At 47.6% G+C, this 16,257-nt stretch overlaps 4 non-coding genes across 4 annotated transcripts; all 4 read left to right on the top strand.

Moving 5' to 3' along the window:
* TRNAC-GCA (transfer RNA cysteine (anticodon GCA)) lies at positions 1-72 on the top strand. The gene has a single exon. It is a non-coding gene; the product is annotated as a tRNA-Cys (tRNA).
* An 8,363-nt stretch (positions 73-8,435) lies between these two features.
* TRNAC-GCA (transfer RNA cysteine (anticodon GCA)) lies at positions 8,436-8,507 on the top strand. The gene has a single exon. It is a non-coding gene; the product is annotated as a tRNA-Cys (tRNA).
* A 1,603-nt stretch (positions 8,508-10,110) lies between these two features.
* On the top strand, positions 10,111-10,182 carry TRNAC-GCA (transfer RNA cysteine (anticodon GCA)). Its single transcript has one exon. It is a non-coding gene; the product is annotated as a tRNA-Cys (tRNA).
* Positions 10,183-15,876: 5,694 nt separating this feature from the next.
* Positions 15,877-15,948, top strand: TRNAC-GCA (transfer RNA cysteine (anticodon GCA)). The gene has a single exon. It is a non-coding gene; the product is annotated as a tRNA-Cys (tRNA).
* Positions 15,949-16,257: the final 309 nt, after the last annotated feature.

Below are 16,257 nucleotides of genomic sequence, written 5' to 3'. Positions count from 1 at the left end.
GGGGGTATAGCTCAGGGGTAGAGCATTTGACTGCAGATCAAGAGGTCCCTGGTTCAAATCCAGGTGCCCCCTACCAACTGCCTCACCTTTTAGGCCTTCCACATGCTCCTCTTCTTGGCCTCCCAAGTGTCTGCAAGAAACCCAGCCTCTGCCAGCCTCTGCCAGCCTCAGCCTCTTTCCCTCCTGTGGCTGCCACACTCCAAGCCTGCTGGGTCCAGGCCAAGCCCCTCCCTGACTTCAGGCTGGCCCCACATTCCTGAAGATGACCCCAGCTTGGCTCTCTATGGCCTGCATGAGGCAGGCTTCTCCTTGCTCTTAGGGGATGTCAGGGCCGCACAACAAACAGCATCGGGCCATGTCCAGCAGCCTCCCATTGGCTGCCACCTTCCTGCTTCTTCAATCCTCTTCTTGTGCCTGCAGCAGCTTCAAGAGGAGGCCCCGGCTTGTCAGAGCCACCTGCTGAGCAGGCGCACTTCAACAGGTGCCCTCCCCAGAGGATCAGGGCCATTGAGTCACCCCAGAGACGTGGAAAACCACAGGGGTCGGGTTTCTGGTCCGGGCCGGGCCTGAGCCTCCTCTTTGCTCCCTCGTCTCCTGGTCCCTGCATTGGACACCAGGGCTCTCCAGTGCCTGCACGTGTGTCTTCTGCCCCTTGTCCTCGGGCTCCTCATGGGCCTCCAGCCTCTGCCAGCTGCTTGTCTCTGTCCTCTACTCCTGCTCCTTCTGCTGACCCTCCCCTCCAGTGGATGGGCAACAGCCCTGCCCTGCCCTTCCTCCTGCTTAGGCCTCTCCGGCTTTCTGGATAACTGGGTTACTACAGACAACATTGGGCGGAGTTCCCTGGCATCCCGATTAGGGGTGACTGTGGGAAGGAGACAAAAAGGGACACAGACAGACAGAGATCCAGAGACAGACAGACAGACAGACAGACAGAGATCCAGAGATCCAGAGACAGACAGACAGACAGACAGACAGAGAGCTGAGCCTCCACGAGAGGCCCTTCCTGCTAGCCTGAATTAGAGCCTGACCAGCCAGAGAGCAGTTGGCTGAGGGGGCAGCCCTTGATTCCTGCCTGCTGGCTCAGGCCCAACCTAGTGGCCTGAGGTTCCAGACGTGGCTGCTCCCATGCAGATCTGAATCTCCTTCTGCTAGAAGCCCTGGCACGAGGCTCACGAGGAGATGGAGAGCTGGCAGCAGTGCCAGAGGCAAGGCCTGGCCTCAGAGCACAAGGAAAGTTGGCCTCGGGGACACTGCAGAGACATGTTGGCAGCAGACTGCCCGGGGCCCCAGGGCTGCTCATGGCAAGATGGCGTCTGTCTTGGGGCGGCCAGGGGAGCCTGGCCATGGGGGCCATGAACTGTGCTCCCACAGAAGGGAGCAAGTCCTTCAGCTAACCGGCCAGGGGCTGTGGAGCAGATGGGTGCTGCGTGGTGGAGGCTGTCCATGTTAAAATTCTCAAAGACCGATTCTTCATTTATAATTATTTATTAAATAATATAAAAGGGGGTCAGAGAAAGAGAGAACCCCAGTCAGATATGGACCCCCATTCCCTTGGCCATCTGCTCCAACCACTAGGCCCAGAGCCAGGAGCAGGGAGTCTGGCCTACACATACATTCTTGCTCTGCATTCCAAGGGAGAAGGTTCCCATTTGCTCCCTCTACTCCAACTGATGCTCTTCATGAATCCCTTTCCAAAGCTCTTCCCACTGGAGGACTGAGACCTCACTCTGGCCAAAGGGCTGGACTTCCACACACCAGGAGACCTCTAGCTTGCCTGCAGTATGCATAGCCACTGCTTTCTGCCCCACTGGCTTTCCTCCACTCCACTATCTCAAAAGGCTTGTTTGCAGATAAAACAGGCTTTGTCTGCCTCTTGTTCAGCCAGAGGGTGGGGAAAGAAGCAGAGTTGTTACTTAATCTTTCTCCCTTTTCAATTCTAAAGGTTGTCTTTGGGGGTCAAAAAAGGGGCACAGGCTAGTGAGGAAATTTCACAATCCCCCCCTTGATTCCCTGGGAGGTAGAGTAGTCTCCTCAACAAAGTTCCCATTATGTTATCTATCCATTTTTGGACGGTCTCTCCAGGAATAATAAGCGTACAAAGGTATGATACAGTTCATGGAGGGTCTAACTATTTGGGGGTATTTCTTAGCGTATTGAAAATGTCAAGGACGGTTCGGAAACCTTCTGCTTTTTTGGCGCATCAGGTTTACAACCAAAATAAAATATCAGCACCTGGGGAGGACTGAAGGGGATAGATGACCAACACATGCATTTTGGTTTGTTATATCCAAAGGCTCATTCAGTGTCCATAAATAAATGTCTGACTTGTTCTGTCATCTGCTATCCTTTTTCAGTCACTCTGGAATCATGAAGATCCTGACAGCATTATCTCCTAAAGATTGATTTCTTGGTCCAGGTCACTGGCAATAGCTTCCCCTAAAACTGCTTTTCTAAAAATCTTAATCTATGGACCCTTATGAGAGCTCCCCAATACCCCTTAGGAGGATGAGATACTGCCCAGGATGCACATACATAAATGGATGGTAACTGAAAAGAATGTTCTAAATAGTGTATATCTTTTCCCAACAATTCACTTGGTATATGATGTGTGGCTATGGTAATTATTTAAGAATGAAACACATTTATCACCTATATAATATAAAAACCACCTTTCCCAAAAATAAGAGAATACATTTGTGTGAATACATGTATGTATTACATATAAAGTTTTAACAAGTTCCTATTCCTTATCCACTTTTTAATAGAGTTAGCTTCTATCCTACAAGCATATAGGTTACGTTAAACAATATTGATAAAATTTCCATCCCAAAGAAGAAGAGGTATAGATGTATGACAAAAGGAGAATGAGGTGCCCTAGTCTCATTTCTATTCCATTCAGGGATCATAGGGACAGCATACTGGAATCAGAGCCAAGTGAGAATTTCCTCCATGAGAGGAGATGTCCTACCAGAGAACAAGTCAGAAAAGCCTACCTCAGTCTTTGGTGAACCATCAGTCTTTGCCTCTCCCATGAGATGGCTCTCTCCACCTTGGCACCCTCTAATATCACCTCCACAGGACTGTTGGCATCTGTGATCATCAGCTTATTAGCACTCCCTTTTTAGTATATCTGGTTGCAGTAGTCCAAGTTTTGGAATAGGCAATGTTCTCAGGGTTGTTAGACATTGGAGAATGATCCTTCAATACCCAATATCAGGTATAATGCCATTAACAAATTTTTTAAAATCATACTTCAAACTAACGAAGGGGAAGAAATCAAAAGAAAAACCATTCCCCAACCCCATTCAACAATGTGGCACTTAAACAGGTATTTCTAAAGAAACAAATTTATATCTTAAAAGTTAAATTTAGTAGATGGCTAAAATAGCCCTGATTCTCAATATGCAGATATATAAGTTCATCTCCTGGTAAAAGTGTGGCTTAGGCAATTTGATGCATAAGATATGGTTTCTCGGTGAATATATGGCACTGGTTTTACATGAGAATGCTGAATCCAAGAATTCTTTACTCAGTTTTTATGGCATTCAATGTAGTCAGCCTCATCTATGTAACAGACTTTCCCAAGCAGGCTGAGTTCCACTAGTTAAAGAAGAATCCAGGACTATGTCAGTGGCTTTCTCTACTAAGAATGCCATGGCTCCAGAAGCCCAAAGGCATGGTGGTACTCCAGCAATCACAGCATTCTGCTGTACAGAGTAGTAAGCTGGGGGGTATTATGTGGGTCCAAGACTTGGGTCAAGACCCAAGAAGTCACTCTGCTCTGTTCATGTGCATAAAAGATAGATGACTTTCTGTAGTTTGCAATTTCTAGAGCAGAGGCAGACAGAATGGCCTATTTTAATTCTGTGTGAACTGACTAGTGTTGGGAATCCTACTTAAATGGTCTAGGGACTGATTAGTCAGAGTTACGAGGGGCTTAGTAATATCCTCATAGCAAGGGATTCATTTTCAGTAGAACCCAGGGACTCCCAGGAATGCTCTCAACTGCCTCTTCAAGAGGGAGCAGAGAACTATTGGGTAGCTTGAATGCATTGAGGAGAAATAGAGTAGGGTCCAGCAGGCAAAATAAGACCTAAATATTCCAGTTTTGGAAGGCACCACTTTGACCTGGAGACTTTGTGGTTCCTCTGATGGAGCTCTAAGAAGAGATGTCTGCTCTCTCCCTGGCATGTCTTGACATCTGGTGTCACTAAAAATAGATCATCTCTAAAGACAGCTCCTTGGATAAAGGACCCTGAGGAATGGAGGGTGGAGGACCACTTATTTGTCCTGTTGGTAAAAGGAGCAGCTGATTTACATTGGCCCAGGTGAGAAGAGGAATTGGTCCAGAGGAACCCAGGATTGTCTGCTGGAATTTCAAAAGGATGAGCTGCTATCTCCTGATAATCAAGAAGAAGAACTGGGAATAAAGTCAGAGAATCCTCAGGCAATTGTAGAGACAAAGAATCTTCTGGAGAGCAAGATATTGTGGCCCTCATAAGAGACCTCTGCCTAATAGATTTATCAAGGAGTCAGGCATTAGGAGGAATGAATGTTCTACTGACAGAGGCCCCATGGGCACAAGGCAAGGAGAAAGCTTACAAATATTTTGAGACTTCCCTGACATCCCAACTGCATTTAAGTTACTGATAGTGGCACATTCAGAATCAGATTTGCTCAGTAAGACAGATCTTGAAGCCTCAGTGTCCAATAGACAATCATACTAAGTGTTACCCACCTTAAGGGTTACATGAGGCTCTTTACTGGGGGGATGGGATTAGACTGGATTAAGTTTGAGCAAAGAATCGAGGTCTAGAAAAGAAGTTACTACACTCAAATCCCAAAGCATGAGCTCTACTAGAATATCTACTTATTCCATATCCCACTTCTAAACTCCTGATTCTTCCTCTTATAATTTGGTGCTACATGACCTAACCTTCCTTGAAAAAATAATGTATTTTCCCTCTAGGTTTGGGGTTACTATCAGTTGCTTCTACCAGAGTCTTAGTGGTTTCCCATAGGTGCCTCAACTGCAAATGTTAAAATAGGCTCCAAGATAGATGTTTCTCTTTCCCTGTTTTGTTTAAATCTTTCTAATTTCTCCCTTTTAACTTTCTTCTTTTCCTTTAATAGCAAATACAGTTAAACATTTCAATTGATCTATATTCATAATAGATCAGTCTAGATAATTCCTATGAAGATATTTTCTAATTTATCAGGAGAAATGAGATGCAAAATGACAAAATATTAATATGCAAGCATCAGTGGGTTTAATGGGTTGAACTGCATTTCTCTTAATTGCTATGCATACTCAATCATAAAACTGGTTGAGATGCTCATTATCTTCTTGAGGAATATATTCAAATTCATGCCAACTTTCTGGGTGACTAGAGCAGTCCCTCATTCCTTTTCCCAAAGCTTACCCAGCATTTCATAACTTCACATAATCCTCAGGGTTAGTGGGGTCCCATTATGGTTACTCTTTCCATCCTCATTCTGAAGATTATTGGTAGCCTCAAAAATTGCCTGTCTTTCTCCCTAAGAGAGTACCGTACGCATCAAAGCCATTGCATCACTCCAGTCTGAATGAAAACCCTGAAGAGTAGCTACAAATTGTCCAAGGATGACCCCAGGATTCATGTCAAAAGTGAACATATCCCTTTGCCACCTGCTGAAGTTAGTTGGACTTGAAGGGATTTGTCCTAATGTCAAGTTGGGACTTCAGACATGTCTGTCATGTTAGCAACTTCCAAAGATGCTGATGTGGTTGAGATGAAATTAGGATCTCATCCAAAGAATTTGACAGCTCAGGCTGACTCCGTAATGAGAGAACAAGCTTTATCATAAGAAAATATAATGAGTGGCTATAGATAGGTAGCTAGTTAGAATGGTGACATCCTTAGTGTGGCTAAGAAGGAAGCAAGACATGTAAGGGGTCTTCAGGAATGCCTTCTATCTTGATTAGTTACGAAGGAAGGGATCATTTGTTTGGGGGGTCATCACCTGTAGTTCCCAAGGAATTGATGTCACTTTGCCTTTGGTTCCCTTTCATCTGAATGGCTTTATCCATGATTCACTCTGTTTGCCCCCTTGGGGGAGCAAATGGAAATGGAAATGGAATGCTAATGATAAGTTAAGCAGCAGGCAGCTGGGTGGCTCAGTGGCCCAGAGATGGGAGATCCTGGGTTCAAATTTGGCCTCAGACACTTCCTAGCTGTGTGACCCTGGGCAACTCACTTCCCCCCCCCCTTACCACTCTTCTGCCTTAGAACCAATGCCCAGTATTGACCCTAAGATGGAAAGTAAGGGTTTTAATAGTAATAAGTTAAGCACCCTAGGGCCATGTTGGGGAACCTATGGCAGGTGTGTCCGAGTGTGTTGGAGGGGGCTTCTCCCTTCCTCCTCCCCACATTACCCACCACTCTGCCCAGCAGCCCAAAGGGAGCACTTCCTCCCTTCCCTGTCTGGAATAAGGCAGAGGGTTCCCATGTGGCATGGGAGTTGCAGATTCACTATTATTGCTGTAAGGCAACTTTTGGTCAAATTTTGCTCTTTCTGTGTAGGCTCTAAGGAAGGCAGCAATTGAAGAAATGAAGCCTCATTTGCACCTAGTCCTGTGTGACTGGGAAACTAAACCAGCTGTCAGAGACTCCCAACCAAGGACCTGGTCTGTTTCTAAAACCTGATTGCGGAGTTTTCTCATAATTGTAGCTCTGAGCCCCCCATGAGTCTTAGCTGGAAGGTGGCCTCATGTCAATCAACTAGTTATTGTTTCCATGTCCCTTTGAATGATTACAGCTACTTGGCAGGGTTAGTGGGATGCTTCAGCCCACATCAGTGCCCTAAAGTGAGTTATTATTCACCACAATTGAGTCTGAAGTCTGTAGAGACAGTGGAGCAGAGAGGACCAGGAGTGTAGGCAGTGACTGGGGAGGCTGACCAGGAGCTGAGTGAGGGGACCAACCTGGAGGGGAGAAGAATAAAGAGGGGGGATGTAGAATGGGAGGCCCCAGAGCATTGAAAGGAAATAGAGAATGAGTCTGGGAGTAGGTAAGGGGGAGCACATGAAGACTGGGCAGGGGGGAAGGAGGGGTTCCTGGAAAGAGAGAAGGGGGAAAGGGGAAGCAATGGAGGTGTTAGAAAAGAAGAAGGGGTTCAGAGATAAGAAGGGAAGGCCAGTTAGAGATTAAGCTATTTGATTAAGCCTTTGTAGATTCATCAAGGGGCACAGCCCATGGATATCAATAATCTAATTCTTTAGGGATTTTATTTCCAATAACTAATCGGAACTCTTAATGTCTTAAAGTCAGAAGATGCAAGATGGGGACACCGTGGGTGCCCAGCTGGTGTCATTACAGGTTTAAACCACTTCTTACAAAAGTCAATGGCTTGCTTTTTAGTCATTCGCTGCTCCACTGGCAGTAGTCCTGGTTCCCATGAGATGAGCAGCCTATGCAAAGGAGACCCTTGAGAGACAGGGCTCTTACTGCATGTATTTCCCATTTCAAAACAAAACAGAAAATCACAAACTGTGGGTTACTGCCTCAAGCTCTCACTTGGGTCTCTCCCTAGAGGCCATGTGGTTTGGTTAAACTACTTATGCACAACTCAGTTTGTGTTTTTGTTTTCTAAAAAAGTAAGGATAAGGAGGCCACTGGGTGGCTCTGTGAATTGAGAGGAAGGCCTAGAAATGGGAGGTCCTGGGTTCAAATCGACCCTGAGATACTTCCTGGCAGTGTGATCCTGGTCAAGTCACTTAACCCCCATTGCCTAGCCCTTACCTTATTGATTCCAAGATGGAAGGTGAGGGTTTATTAAAAAAGAAATGGACAGCAGGCCTTTTCTGCATTCTTATTCAGCCAGAGGAGATGGCGTGGTAAGAGAGGTGTAGCTTGAATCTTTCTAACTTTAAATGCTCAAAGGTATTCTGGGGGGGACAAAGAAAGGGGCACAGACTATTGTCAGCTTTAACTTGGTAAAGAAAGGAGGATGCAGTTCTCCCCACCCTATAGAGGGGGTATCCAGGCTCAATCAAGGACTGAGAGACACCCACAGATGCCTCTGGGGCAAGTGGAAACTGGAATCCAAAAGGACAGCTGCACCTTGATCTCCAGGCCAGGGGGCTGGGGACGGTTGGCTCCTGTCTGCCTGGGGCCTTCCAGGCTGGCCTGGGTGGGGAGGGAGGACAAGTTGTGGCCCATGTGGCTGGGGCCTTTGTCAGAGTGGGTGAGGTCCAAAGGGCCTGTGGCGGGCTTGGTGAGTGTGGGGGACCCTCAGAGGGGGCCCCTGGCTGTGGCTCTTGTGCCCAGGGTCAGGGCTGGCAGCTGGGCTCTGGGGAGGCTTCTCCAAACCACTGGCAATAACTCAAGAATGTAGGTGCTCTGGGTGTGGTGGCAGCTTGGAAAGGTGCTCATTAAGGGTATCCTTGCAGGCCAGGGGGTATAGCTCAGGGGTAGAGCATTTGACTGCAGATCAAGAGGTCCCTGGTTCAAATCCAGGTGCCCCCTACCAGCTGCCTCTCCTTTTAGGTCTGCCACATGCTCCTCTTCCTCCTGGCCTCCCAAGTACCTGCAAGAACCTCAGCCTCTTTCCTACCTGTGGCTGTCAGGCTCCAAGCCTGCTAGGTCCAGGCCAAGCACCTCCCTGACCTCAAGCTGGCCCCATCCTCCTCCTCAAGGGGCCCCCAGCATGTCTGTCTGTGACCTGGATGAGTCAGGCTTCTCCTTGCTCTTTGGGGATGCCATGGCCTCAGGGCACACAGTCTGACCAGCTCTGCAGCCTCCCATTGGCTGCCATGTTCCTGCCTCTCCAATGCTCTTCTGGGGCCTCAGAAGCCTCAAGAGGAGGCGCCCGGCTTGTCAGAGCCACCTGCTGGCCAGGCACACCCTTTAGGAGGCATCATTGCTTCCTGTTCAGGGTCCAGAGGTCACCCCAGAGACAAAGAAAACCACAGGGGTCGGGTTTCTGGTCCGGGCCTGGCCTGAGCCTCCTCTTTGCTCCCTCGTCTCCTGGTCCCTGCATTGGACACCAGGGCTCTCCAGTGCCTGCGCGTGTGTCTTCTGCCCCTTGTCCTCGGGCTCCTCATGAGCCTCCAGCCTCTACCTGCTGCCCTGTCTCGGGGGCCTCCTCTGGCTTCTGCTTCAATTCTCCTCTGGTGCCCGGGCACAAGCCCTGCCCTTCCTCCTGCTCTGGGCGCTGGGGCTTCCCTGCAAACTGGGCTCATAACCTTAGCGTCCTTGTCAGCATTGGCTGTGGGGAACGTCATACTAGAGGAGAAAGAAAGAACAAGAAAGCAAAAAAGGGGGAGAGAGAGCCAGTGAGCTGCGGCTGTGGGAGAAGCCCTTCTGGTGAGCCAAGCCTACAGGCTGCCCAGCCAAGGAGCAACCCACTGAGGCTGCGGGCTCCTGGGGCTTCCTCCCTCCTGGGGGAACCCCCTTGTGGACAGGAGCCGGCATGAGGGTCCCAAAGAGACAGAGAGCCTGGCAGCTGTGGGAGAGGCATGGCCTCACTCCGCTACCAAGAAGGTGGAACTTGGCAGGTCTGGTGGGAGACGGGCTTAGCTGAATCCTGGCTGCAGAGCCCAGCCTGCTCCTGGGCAGCCAGGGGTGCCTTCCTATGTGTCCTCCAGCAGGAAAGGGAGCAAGTCCATCCGCCACCTGGCTGGAGCCTCAGGCTGCTGCTGAGAGATGGGGGGTTGCTGTTGTCCCCAGCCCTACCCAGGCGACCTAGAATCTCAGCCAATGTCTGTGGCAGAGCTAAAGGACTCGTAGCTTCTGCTGCTGGGCAGCCTTCCACGCCTCTGGCCATTCAGAACCTAAAAGCCCAAAGCACTGGCTCAGCTCCATCTCCAGGGGCCTGCCAGGCTGCTCTGGGTGGGGAGTAGAAGGGGCAGCCCCATATGGCTGGGGCCTCTGTTGGAATAGTGGAGGCCAAAAGGGCCTGTGGAGGGTTGGTGGGCGTGGGGGGCCCTCAGAGGGGAGCCCTGGACGTGGCTCTCGTGCCCAGGGTCAGGGCTGGCAGCTGGGCTCTGGGGAGGCTTCTCCAAACCACTGGCAGTGGCCTTGGAAGGCAGCTTGGAAAGGTGCTCATTAAGAGGATCCTTGCAGGCCAGGGGGTATAGCTCAGGGGTAGAGCATTTGACTGCAGATCAAGAGGTCCCTGGTTCAAATCCAGGTGCCCCCTACTAGCTGCTTTTCCTTTTAGGCCTGCCACATGTTCCTCTTCCTCCTGGCCTCCCAAGGGCTCAGCCTCTTTCTCAGCTATGACCTCAGGCTGGCCCCACACCCCTGGAGGGGCCGCCAGCCTGGGGACAAGCCTGGAAGCTGTCCAGCCAAAGAGGAGCTGGCTGAGGCCGCGGGGCCCTGGGGCTTTTTGCCTGCTGGCTCAGGCCCAGGCTGGTGGTCTGACGTTTCAGATGAGGTTGGGTCAAATCCAGCTGTGAATCTCCTAGTGAAGAAGGGCTGGCCTGAGCATCACCAGGAGGCAGAGAGCTTCCCAGAACCCCTGGGAATGGCTCTGGAATCCTGCTCTTTGCTATCCTTACAGGCTGGGCGTTGAGCATTTGAGTCCAGAAAGAGCTCTCCGTTTCCCATGCGGGGGACTTCTGGCCCTGCCTCCCCTTGTTAGCTCCTCTTTCCGTCTTTCCTTTAACAGAGACATGTACCCGACATCAGCGCTCCTTCTCGTTCTTCTGCCTCTTCCCACCATCCCTTTGCCTTTTTAGCTTCCAATGGAGTCATCCCTGGGACCTGCTTGACTTCCTCCCGCTTTCCCTGCCTCTCTGGGGTGTCAGTCCTCTGGAAGGGGCTCTGTCTACTGGCTGGGGCAAGTTCCTTCGCATTTAACGTGTTCCCAAACGGCAGCTCTCCTGGGGTGGGCTGAGTTTTCAGAGGTCGCAACAAGTTAGTGCCAGCTCCCGGGGAAATGTACTCTGGGTACAACAAGAGTGAAAGACATCTCCAGGGACTTAGAAGGCTCTGGTCGAGCCTCTCACCGTCTGCCAGTCTCTCCGACTGTGGCAGGGTCTCTAGTGTCGGTCCCCCCTTTGCCTCTGTCCAGATTCCTGCTGTGCCTGGGAGTCTGCTTCCTGCATCTCCTGTTCTTGCCCCTCTTCTGCCTGCCTGCACTTAGCGTGCCCCGACAGCCCTGGCCTTCCTCATCTTCCACAGCAAGGCAGCTGGGCTGCTCCCAGTGTGGGCTGGGAGGCAGTTCTGAGGTCTCAACCTTGCGGGGACCCTTCCGTATCCAAGACAGCTGATGGTCTGGAAGAGGATCTTCTTGGCTGCTGAACCCTAGTGGCTGCCCAGCCAGAGGGCTGCTGGCTCAGTGTGCAGGGCCCTTGGGCTTCCTGGCTGGTGGCTCAGGCACAGGGAATTTGCCTGAGGTTCCAGAGGTAGCTGGTTCAAATACAACTCTGTTCTCTCAGGTCTTCTGTCTCTTTCAATAATTTTCTTGATTGAAATTTCACAGGATGGCGGGTATTTTAGGGCTTTTAAAACCAAATCTTTTCTTAGCAAGTCTCGTCTGAATCACAATATTTTCATCAGCTTCTCCATGCATCATTTATGCATACGACACTTGTACCTATGTAGTTGTCATCATATATAATAGAGCCTTCACAAAAATAAATTCTCGCTTTAGTAGCTGAATTTTCAATCTCTTGGAAATAAAATTATCTGCATAAAATCTGTACGTTCATATGCTCTTTCAGGTATGGCAGTGTTGCAGAATATGCTTCAAGGGCTATCTATATATGCCCTGGGTTTTCATTCTCTTTATTTAACACTGAGTTTTGTAGAGGTTTGAAGATCTGGTCCCAAGTTTGTTCGTTTCTGAACTAATTTTCAAAGGCTGCCATAACTGAAGAACGTCCTCCACAAATTTATGTTTGCTAGTGGTAGTGACAGAAGTGCAGAGCTGGCCTCCTCTAGGAAGTCCTGATCATCATTTTTCATTTTTTAACTCTAGTATGTCAGGGCTTTTGCTGCATTTCAGCTAGTGAATTTCCATCTTCTGCAATTTCAGTGTTGTTCTTCCAAACGAATTGGGAGGTATTGTGCTGGCATATATTCTTGTAAATTGGTTTAAAATTCACTTAGGGTCTCCCTTTCAAACATTCTTAAAGTCTCTAAAATCATTACCACATTTTAAAAGCATGCATATATGTGAAGATTTATTGTTGACATAGCACAGCATTTTCATAATCCCCGAGAGCAGATGGTTTTGAATTCTGAAGAAAGATCTTTGGCTTTGTCAATTATATAATCATCTGCATTACTGGAGAGAGTGGTTCATTTGAGTTGAGTCAAGGAAAACGGCGAGGTTGAGACTGAAAATCTACTGGTACAAGACTCTGAAAAAAAAATAGTGGGGGCAACTAGGTGGCCCAATGGTTTGAGAGTCAAGCCTTGGGATGGAAGATCCTGGGTTCAAATCCAACCTCAGATGCTTCCTAGCTGGGTGACCCTAAGCAAGTCACATAACCACTATTGCCTAGCCCTTACCACTCTTCTGCCTTGGAACCAATACACAAAGAGTTAAAAAAAATAGGGGAGGTCAGAAGAAAGGTAGGTTAGGGAACAAAAGATTACCTGGTGAGATTTGCATTCAGATCACAATCCATCCATGTCATTCAGATCACAATCCATCCATGTCTGCTTATCCTGTGCTACTCTATCTTACCCCCTCCTTAAACAATTCTTAACTTACTGGTCACTGATCTGGAATGCAGTTTGTCTGATAAGGAAGACCTACCTGCTTGCTAAAGGAGATATGAGATGCTCTTGTATACCATTGAGCCATCTGGGATTTTCTCTATTCTGCTGCTAAGGCAACTTGGGTCCTTAGAGGAGGCAAGTGAGAAGAGGTGCTTAGGGGCTAGGTGAAGGAAGTTCTTGTATTGTGCTGGAGTCAAGCCACCATGGGTCAAATTCCAGATTCCCTCCCTTCTGTGGGTTGATCCCACATCCTTTGGCATCCGGTCGTGCCACACGCCATTCACCCTCCCTTAGTCATATGAGTTGAGGCCCCAAAATCAGTCCATTGGTTTTGAGAACCAGGATGAGGGGCTGCCCTAAGCATGTTTGCATGGTCTCTTTCTGTGAAAGTGACCTCACAAGAAGAGTGACCTCAGCAAGCTTTTTTTTTTTTAACATTATTTTATTTGGTCATTTCCAAACATTATTCATTGGAAACAAAAATCATTTTCTTTTCCTCCCCCCCCCACCCCTCCCATAGCCGGTGCATGATTCCACTGGGTATCACATGTGTTCTTGACTCGAACCCATTTCCATGTTGTTGGTATTTGCATTAGAGTATTCATTTAGAGTCTCTCCTCAGTCATATCCCCTCCACCCCTGTAGTCAAGCAGTTGCTTTTCTTCGGTGTTTTTACTCTCACTGTTTATCTCTGCTTGTGGATAGTGTTTTTCTCCTACATCCCTGCAGATTGTTCAGGGACATTGTATTGTCTCTAATGGAGAAGTCCATTACCTTCGATTGTACCACAGTGTATCAGTCTCTGTGTATAATGATTTCCTGGTTCTGCTCCTTTCGCTCTGGATCACTTCCTGGAGGTTGTTCCAGACTCCATGGAATTCCTCCACTTTATTATTCCTTTTAGCACAATAGTATTCCATCACCAACATATGCCACAATTTGTTCAGCCATTCCACAATGGAAGGGCATCCCCTTGTTTTCCAATTTTTGGCCACCACAAAGAGTGCAGCTATGAATATTCTTGTACAAGTCTTTTTCCTTATTTATCTCTTTGGGGTACAGACCCAGCAGTGCTATGGCTGGATCAAAGGGCAGACAGTCTTTTATCGCCCTTTGGGCATAGTTCCAAATTGCCCTCCAGAATGGCTGGATCAATTCACAACTCCACCAGCAATGAATTAGTGTCCCTACTTTGCCACATCCCCTCCAGCATTCATTACTTTCCATAGCTGTCATGTTAGCCAATCTGCTAGGTGTGAGGTGATACCTCAGAGTTGCTTTGATTTGCATCTCTCTGATTATAAGAGATGTAGAACACTTTTTCATGTGCTTATTAATAGTCTTGATTTCTTTGGCTGAGAACTGCCTATTCATGTCCCTTGCTCATTTATCAATTGGAGAATGGCTTGATTTTTTGTACAATTGATTTAGCTCTTTGTAAATTTGAGTAATTAAGCCTTTGTTAGAGGTTTCTAGGAAGATTGCTTCCCAATTTGTTGCTTTCCTTCTGATTTTAGTTACATTGGTTTTGTTTGTACAAAAACTTTTTAATTTGATGTATTCCAAATTATTTATTTTGCATTTTGTGACTCTTTCTAAGTCTTGCTTGGTTTTAAAATCTTTCCCTTCCCAAAGGTCTGACATGTGTACTATTCTGTGTTTGCCTAATTTTCTTATAGTTTCCTTCTTTATGTTCAAGTCAATCACCCATTTTGAATTTATCTTGGTATAGAGTGTGAGGTGTTGATCTAAACCTAATCTTTCCCACACTGTCCTCCAATTTTCCCAGCAGTTTTTATGAAGTGGTGTATTGTTATCCCAAAAGCTGGGTTCTCTGGGTTTGTCGTATACTGTCCTGCTGAGGTCACTTACCCCGAGTCTATTCCACTGATCCTCCTTTCTGTCTCTTAGCCAGTACCAAATTGTTTTGATGACCACTGCTTTATAATATAGTCTGAGATCTGGGACTGCAAGGCCCCCTTCCTTTGTATTTTTTTTCATTGTTTCCCTGGATATCTTTGATCCTTTGTCCTTCCAAATGAACTTTGTTATGGTTTTTTCTAAATCAGTAAAAAAATTTTTGGAAGTTCCATGGGTATGGCACTAAATAGATAAATGAGTTTGGTTGGATGGTCATTTTTATTATATTGGCTCGTCCTACCCATGAGCAGTTAATGTTTTTCCATTTGTTCAAGTCTAGTTTTAGTTGTGTGGAGAGTGTTTTTGTAGTTGTGTTCATATAGTTCCTGTGTTTGTTTCGGGAGATAGATTCCTAAGTATTTTATTTTGTCTAAGATGATTTTGAATGGGATTTCTCTTTCTAGTTCTTGCTGCTGAGCTGTGTTGGAAATATATAGAAATGCTGATGACTTATGTGGGTTTATTTTGTATCCTTCAGCAAGCTTTAAGAGGGGAAACATCTCAATTTTTTAAACAAGTTTTAGGAATTCTGCCACCTCTGCTTTGGCAGAGGAGGAGAGAGAATCTCTCTCCCCTCTCCATCCTCAATTGTAGTCATGGTAGCCATAGGCAGTATGTACATCATGCTTTCTGGGCACCTCTGAGGCTGAAATCTCCCACAGCCTGTTCTTTTCTTGCTCGAGGTCAGGTGACCAAAATGAGATCCCAAGATAACATTCTCTGTGGGATTCCAGGGTAGGGAAGGGAACTAGAAAATATGGGGAGGGGAAGAGAGCCTAAATCCTCATCCTTCTTCCATTATCCCCAGCCCCAATGTTTTTGGGTAAGACTCTCTCAGGACCAAACCCAATCTGGGTGACTCTAGGGTTAGGGTCCTATAGAAGGACCCATGAGCCACATTGAGAAAATTCCTAAATGTGACCTTCATTGACCTGAGAAGGCTAAATTAGGCTTGAGGACAAATTGGGTGTGGAGTATCTCTCTGTAGAGCTGCAGATTACTCCCTGCCAAAATCTATTGAGCCTTGAGGATGGGAGGCCCATGAATGGTTAGGCTACCAGTAGGAAAGGTGCCCCCTCCAAGGGGCCCACTATGCAGTCAGGTGGATTGACTGTTGGGCATACTAGCTATTTGGAGTCCTGGGGTAGGGCTGGCTGGCTGGCAATGGCTCCGGAATGCAGCTGCTCTGGGTGTGGAAGCAGCTTGGAAAGGTGCTCATTAAGGATATCCCTATAGGCCAGGGGGTATAGCTCAGGGGTAGAGCATTTGACTGCAGATCAAGAGGTCCCTGGTTCAAATCCAGGTGCCCCCTACCAGTTGCCTCTCCTTTTAGGCTTGCCACATGCTCCTTCTAATATTGATCTCAATGTCTTTCTCTTCTGTGCCCCATATTGCTCAAATGGATTACTGAAGGCAACTCCTTTCTCCACAAAGGGAATCTGACTGCCTTGGCTTGCTGGCTCACTCCTCTTATACCTAGGTCCTCCTAGATCATTTTAGGTTATCCATAGATCTCAAGGTTAATGTTCTCAACTTGAATAAAGAAAGAACTGTAGTCACTATTGCCCCTGTCTCCTATGTCCCCTGTGAATAGATGGGACATCTCCATTCAGGTTTAAAT

This window comes from Monodelphis domestica, chromosome 5, assembly GCF_027887165.1.
Source record: "Monodelphis domestica isolate mMonDom1 chromosome 5, mMonDom1.pri, whole genome shotgun sequence".
Lineage (NCBI taxonomy): Eukaryota > Metazoa > Chordata > Mammalia > Didelphimorphia > Didelphidae > Monodelphis > Monodelphis domestica.
Note: the sequence above shows the minus strand (reverse complement) of the source record. Positions and strands in the feature narration are given on the sequence as shown.